This window comes from Nicotiana attenuata, unplaced genomic scaffold, assembly GCF_001879085.1.
Source record: "Nicotiana attenuata strain UT unplaced genomic scaffold, NIATTr2, whole genome shotgun sequence".
Taxonomy (NCBI): domain Eukaryota; kingdom Viridiplantae; phylum Streptophyta; class Magnoliopsida; order Solanales; family Solanaceae; genus Nicotiana; species Nicotiana attenuata.
Genome location: NW_017672308.1, coordinates 80,401 through 87,111, shown reverse-complemented (window position 1 = coordinate 87,111; position 6,711 = coordinate 80,401).

The following is a 6,711-nucleotide window of genomic DNA, read 5'->3' as shown; positions in this document are numbered from 1 at the left end:
CTTTGGGCCGCTTCTGCGGAGCCACTTCCACGGAGAAGGAGCCGCATCTGCGGTTCCTGGGCTCCTCCCCCTTGGCCGCATCTGCGATGAGTTGACCGCACCTGCGGTCTCGCACCTGTGGCTGACCAACCGCAGGTGCGGTTATGACAGATAGCTGGAGCTTCAGCTCCTTTCCAATTTTCTAACTTCACTCGAGCCTCGTCCGATTGACGCTCGGGGCCCCCGGGCCCCGCCCGAACATACCGACAAGTTTGAAATCATAAAAGGGACTCGCTCCAACCCTCGGAACGCCCGAAATAATGCTAAATCTAAGAATCACCCCCTAAAACCAATTGAAACAAACTTATGAATTTCAAGTTCTTCAAATTACTTCCAACACAACAAAACATACTTATACTACTCGGATTGACACCAAATTTTGCGTGCAAGTCTTAAATGGCAATACGGAACTATTCACAGTCTCGAAACTCCATTCGGACCTCGATAACATAAAAACCCGCTCCAAACCAAATATTTAAGAACTTCAAAATCCTTAAGGAATCAACTTTCAGAATTAGGCACCAAAACGCTCCCTGGTCATCCAAAACCCTATCCGGACATACGCCCAAGTCCGAAATCATCATACGAACCTGTTGGAATCTTCAAATCCGGATTCCGAGGTCATTTACTCAAAACGGTGTCCGAAGTCAAACTTGGCCTTTTAAGCCAACCTTAAGGAACCAAGTGTTCCGATTTCAACCCAAACTCTTCCAAATCCCGAACCAACCATTCTCGCAAGTCATAAATCAGTAAAAGCAAGTACGGGAAGTCTTATTTAGGGGAATGGGGTTCTAAAAAGTAAAACGACCAGTCGGGTCGTTACATCCACGTGGGCAAATTATTGTGATTATTAAGTTACTCAAGTTGCCTTTAAAAATAAATAAAGTTATTCAAGCTTCGAACATTAACAAAGTGATAATTGATCTCAATTGACATGATGGTAACGGTGGTTATTGTTCTTTTGCTGAACTCTAATGCGGCAAGCACTAGCCAATCAATTCATTAAACAAAATAGTATCCAATGGATTAAATCTTATACCTTTAGAAATCCTATTAGTATAATTATTTTTTGGCATAAATATTAGCCTTGTAATCCTACTACTTTTAGGATATACTTCTTAAAGAATTTCTATTACTAATTTAATTTAAAAATATATTATATTGTACAAAATCATTTAGAAACATGAGAATCTATATTATTATAAAAACAGAATATAATATTGACAGAAGAACTCATAGGTAAAGGACATAGCTGTGATAACTTATTTTTTTGGATTGTAATAACTTCTATGTTAATTTTTTTTAATATTTAAGATTTTAAAATTAATACAATTTTGTCTATTGAATTCTTATTAAAAATATATAGGAAGGTGTAATAAAATTAATTTAATAAGAATCCTCCATATTGGTAATACATTACCACTTTATAATATTCAATACCAAAAATAAATAAAAGTAATGCTAAACGGACTGCATAAAGCGTTGAAATTGAGAAAAAAAATCCCCACGATAATATATTATTATATTTGAACTGTTTTCATACTCAAATAATTTTTTATTATTCATTTTCCCCACGATAGTATATTATTATATTTGAACTATTTTCAAACTCAAATAATTTTTATTATTAAAGAACAACTAAGAACATTTTTAAGAATATAAGAGTGGAGAAAAGAAAGAAAAATGTTGGTAAGAGCCAATACCACTAAAAATTTTACATACATAAAGATCTAAAAGTGGAATGTCATCGATCTTTTTACTCTTTGAAAATAAAATTTATGGTGGATNTTAAAAATATGTAGGAAGGTTTAATAAAATCAATTTCATAAGAATCCTCCATATTAGTAATACATTACCACTTTATAATATTCAATACCAAAAATAAATAAAAGTAATGCTAAACTGACTTCAAAAAGTGTTGAAATTGAGAAAAAGATCCCCACGATAATATATTATTATATTTGAAATGTTTTCCTACTCAAATAATTGTTTTATTATTAGTTTTTCGTGTAATATGGAAAAATACACCCAATTATTAAAGAACAACTAATAAAAATTTTAAAAATATAAATATGTGAGAAAAGAAAGAAAATGTTGGTAAGAGCCAATACCACTAATGATTTTGCAAACATAAAGATCTGAAAGTGGAATGTCATCGATCCTTTTACTCTTTGAAAATAAAATTTATGTTGGATAAAATTATAATCATGGCTAAATATTCAAACATGAGATGAAATAATATTAAGAATCTAAATCAATAGAAAATAAATTATATTTTATGTTAAAACCAAATAATTAAATCTTTCAATTAATTGCTTAGCAAGAGAATCCAATTGATTTTTTTTTTAAATCATCATATGAGTAAAATTATTTTTCAAGTTGAAAAATTATAATATTAAGAAGATCAAAAAAGTGTTTGAGGAAGCACAATCAAAGCTAAATCCTGAATAAGAATAAGCTTTCAATACTATATTATAAATTGACTCTGGTATTATCCTTTGTAGATGCCTCTGGCGGAATCAAAATAATATTCCTATGTCATGCATTACTTGAAAATGTCATATCAAGAGGCATGATATTTGTAACATCCCGTACATTCGGACTAGGTGTGGACATATTAAATGGGTATTAATTTGATGTTTTAGACATATGAAGTCCTAGTGGGATGAGTATGGGTAAAAATAGTTATTTTGGAATCAAGACGGAGAGTGAGGTGCATAAGATTGGACAAAATCGACTATGTTTGCAGAAGGTCCGCCTTCCATCAGGGTTTAGTGAAACTTTGTAAGGAATTTGGGAAAACTCAAAGCATGAAAGTTGTAGGACTTTGAAATAGATTTCCAACGATATATTGTAGAGCCCAAACAGAGCTATGTGCAAAACGTTATGTCTGTTTTACAGAACAGTGCGTAACCACCACGTTCGGCCGCATTTGACCATGACCGCAGTCGTGAGGCATTGCTCCAGCTATTTACCGCGGTCGGTACCGCGGTCAGGCCTACTGGGACGCGGTGGCCGACTTGGGAAGTCATTTTTTTAGCCCTATTTCGTCCCCCACAGCCCCAAAACATAAAAACTTGCTCTAGAAAGGAAAGCTCTCAAAAACCTAACTCCTTAAGTGTCCCTCCACCACCCAAGATAAGTTCTAATGGTGATTCTAAGTTAATTTTAATTTTTCACCATCTTATTAACATAGGTAAACCCTCCATATCATTAGATATTCGATTGGGACATCATTGTTGAGAGAAGGAACCCTAGAACTCGAATTCAAGGGGATTGAACTTCAAAGAGGTAATGTCTTCACCCTCTAATTGATTCTAACATTGGTCTAATAATTATATACCCTAGTTCATGATATATGAGTTGATGGGTTTGACAGAAAAGCATGAATGGTTATGGGTTTGGTGTGTTGATTGTTGATTGTTGATTATTGGTTAAGGGTGTTGTTTACCTTATGGGTGATAAAGAATAATGTTGATTATAACCATTTAAGACTTTAGAATTTATCTAGGATCAAGAGAGTGGGTTATTGGGTGTAGAGACACCATTAATAAGGACTATGAAGCTTTATGCCACCAAGTGTTTGAGAAAATGCCTAAGTAACCAAAACGTGAGAATTATTGCTAATATGGAATCCCTTTGATTTGTATGGATATAGATTAAAGTTGAAAGGGTTGGCGAACGTTGTATTATGCTCAAGAGCAGGAAGTTAAGGTATGTGAGGCTAACTCTCTATGTTCGGGAATGTTAATGATTCTCCCTGCACTACGTTTATTTCACGACGTTACTAATTGCCTCAGAAATATAGTTTAGCCTAGTTCCTTGAATAGTTGTAGAACTTCTATTCTTTAGCTTCATAACTCTTTCATGACTTTTGTTCTGAAATTTGTGAGTTCAGTGCGTATTCAATGTGGACTTGGGTTTGTTTCCCCCGAGTCTTAGTATAGATTACTCAGTATGCCATAAATAGTTAAAGTTTCAGTGTTCATAATCAGTTCAAGAATACATGTCGCAGTCTAGTCCTATTCAGTATTCCAGAATTATGTAACTCAGTGTGATCCAGTATTCCAGTATCATGTAACTCAGTGTGATTCAGTATTTCACTATCATGTATTGCAGTTTGATTCTCAGTTCCTGAATGTTGAACACCTGTATTTGGGCCTGAGGCCGTAGTTTATATGCTTTATGCATACTTGGGCCTGAGGCCGTAATTTATGCTTTATGCATGTTTGGGCCTGAGGCTGTAGTTTATGCTTTATGCATTTTTGGGCCTGAGGCCGTAGTTATGTATACGTATACTTGGGCCTGAGGCCGTAGCTTGTGTACATATCTATTGGGCCCAAGGCCGTAGCTTATTTAGATAAACAGGTTGTTCATCATTCAAAAGAGGGAGTATTTATATCCTTACTTCCTTTGTTCAGTTCAGTTATCAGTTATCATTTCAGCTATTAGTTATCAGTTCAGTTATCATTTCAGTTATCAGTTATCAGTTATCATTTCAGTTATCAGCTATTAGTTTCTGTGACGACCCGGCCGGTTGTCTTAAGAATTTATGCCCCGATCCCCCACTAACTGCTTCCCCTAAGTTCATTTCTGCTATTTTGGTTTGTCGGGACGTTCGGTGTTGAGTTTCGGAGAGCTTTGGGACACTTAGTCCCTAAATGAGAGCTTAAGTGTTGAAAAGTGGTCTGTAGTCGGAACAGTGTGAAGACGACCTCGGAATGGAAATTCGATGGTTCCGTTAGCTCCGTTAGGTGATTTCGGGGTTGGGAGCGAGTTCGGAATGTATTTTGGAAGTCCGTAGCTCATTTAGGCTTGAAATGCCGAAGTTTGAATTTTATAAGTTTCCGGTCCAATAGTGTGTTTTTTATCCGAGGGTCAGATTGGAATTCCGGAAGTTACAGTAGTTCCGTCATGTCATTTGGGATGTGTGTGCAAAATTTCAGGTCATTCGGACGAGGTTTGGGTAGGTTTTTGATCGAAAGCGTGTTTTGTTGGAATTTGAAGTTCTTAGGCTTGAATATTTGATTAATTCGGGTTTCCAGCGTTGTTTTAGGTATTTTTAAGATTGGTACAAGTTGAATAAGGTATTGGGTGGTATTGGTGCTTTTGGTTGAGGTCCCGGGGGCCTCGGGATGATTTCGGGTGGTTAACGGAAGAATTTTGGAAGTTGAGAGGTAGCAGTTCTGCTGCTTCTGGTATCTTTTCGCTTCTGCGGCTTGGGAACCGCAGAAGAGGAGCCGCAGAAGCGGCCTTGGTCATCGTAGAAGCGAAATTTGGACTCCTCAGCTTTTCCGCAGGTGCGGAAGGTTTGACCGCAAATGCGGTTCGCACCTGCGAGATTTGTACCGCAGAAGCGGAACCTGGCCCATTAAGTGAAAACCGCTGAAGCGGCTTGGTTTCCGCAGAAGCGGTCCCTTGTCCGCAGAAGCGGAAATACCTGTTCAGAAAAGGAATTTCGAGGGTTGAGTTTCAAAAGTGAGAAAAATCAATTGAGAGCTCAGGAGAGGGCGATTTTGAGTGGGTTTTGAAGTGAAGATCATTGGATTTGGGCCATTTGGAGTTGGATACTCGTGGCAAGAGCGTGGTTTCTAGTTGATATTGAGCCGGTTCGAGATCCAGGTACTTCCTCCCAGGCGTATCATCCTCATGGTGGAGAGTCCTAGCTGAGACTTGAGGTATATCTGCTACGTCCACAGACCAGGAGTCTCTACTCTATTCCGGCTTTAGCAGATAGTTCCTTTCTTTCCTTTCATGTTGTTTAGACATTCTGGTGTAGAGCAGATTACTACATTCTATTAGCCTGTGTTTCCCGTGAGTTTCCGGGTTTTGGGATTTAGTTGTAGACTTCCGCATATTTTTGAGTTGTATAGGCCGAGTGGCCTTATATACAGTTGTTATTTCCGTATGTTCAGTTTTAATTAATTATTCCGCAAATGTTAATTTGTTATTTCGCACTGTTAGGCTTACCTAGTTGTTGGAACTAGGTGCCATCACGACATGTTCATGGAGGGCGAACTGGGGTCGTGACAAGTTGGTATGAGAGCTCTAGGTTCATAGGAGTCACGGAACACAGGCCGGTTTATTAGAGTCTCGCTGATCGGTACGGAGACGTCTGTACTTATCTACGAGGGGCTATGTAACTGTTTAGGAAAAATCTTCATTTCATTTGAATTCCTCATCGTGCGATATTTTTGGACATCAATTCTAAACTTCTGACTTCTATTCTCTCACAGATGGTGAGGACACGTGCTACTCGAGATGATCAGGCACCCGCGCCCCCTACTGCAGCCGCTAGAGGCCGGGGCCGGGGGAGAGGTCGAGGACGCGCACGTGGTGCAGCCAGAGCACCTGCGCGAGCTGCCGCCGAGGTACCACCAGCAGATCCAGCCGGAGCCCAGGCACCTGGCACACCTACTACTGCCACTACTACTCCAGCGCTCCAGGAGACTTTGGCTCAGTTCATGAGCATGTACACCACCTTGGCTCAGGCAGGGTTGCTTCCCATTGCTGCAGCCACATCCCAGGCCGGGGGAGGAGCACAGACTCCTGCCGTGCGCACTCCTGAGCAGCGAGTGCAGGTTGAGCAGGCTCCCGAGATTATTCCGGCACCGCCTGCAGCGCAAGTTCAGCCCAAGGTTGGGTCAGCTGCTTCAGAGGACGAGCAGTGGA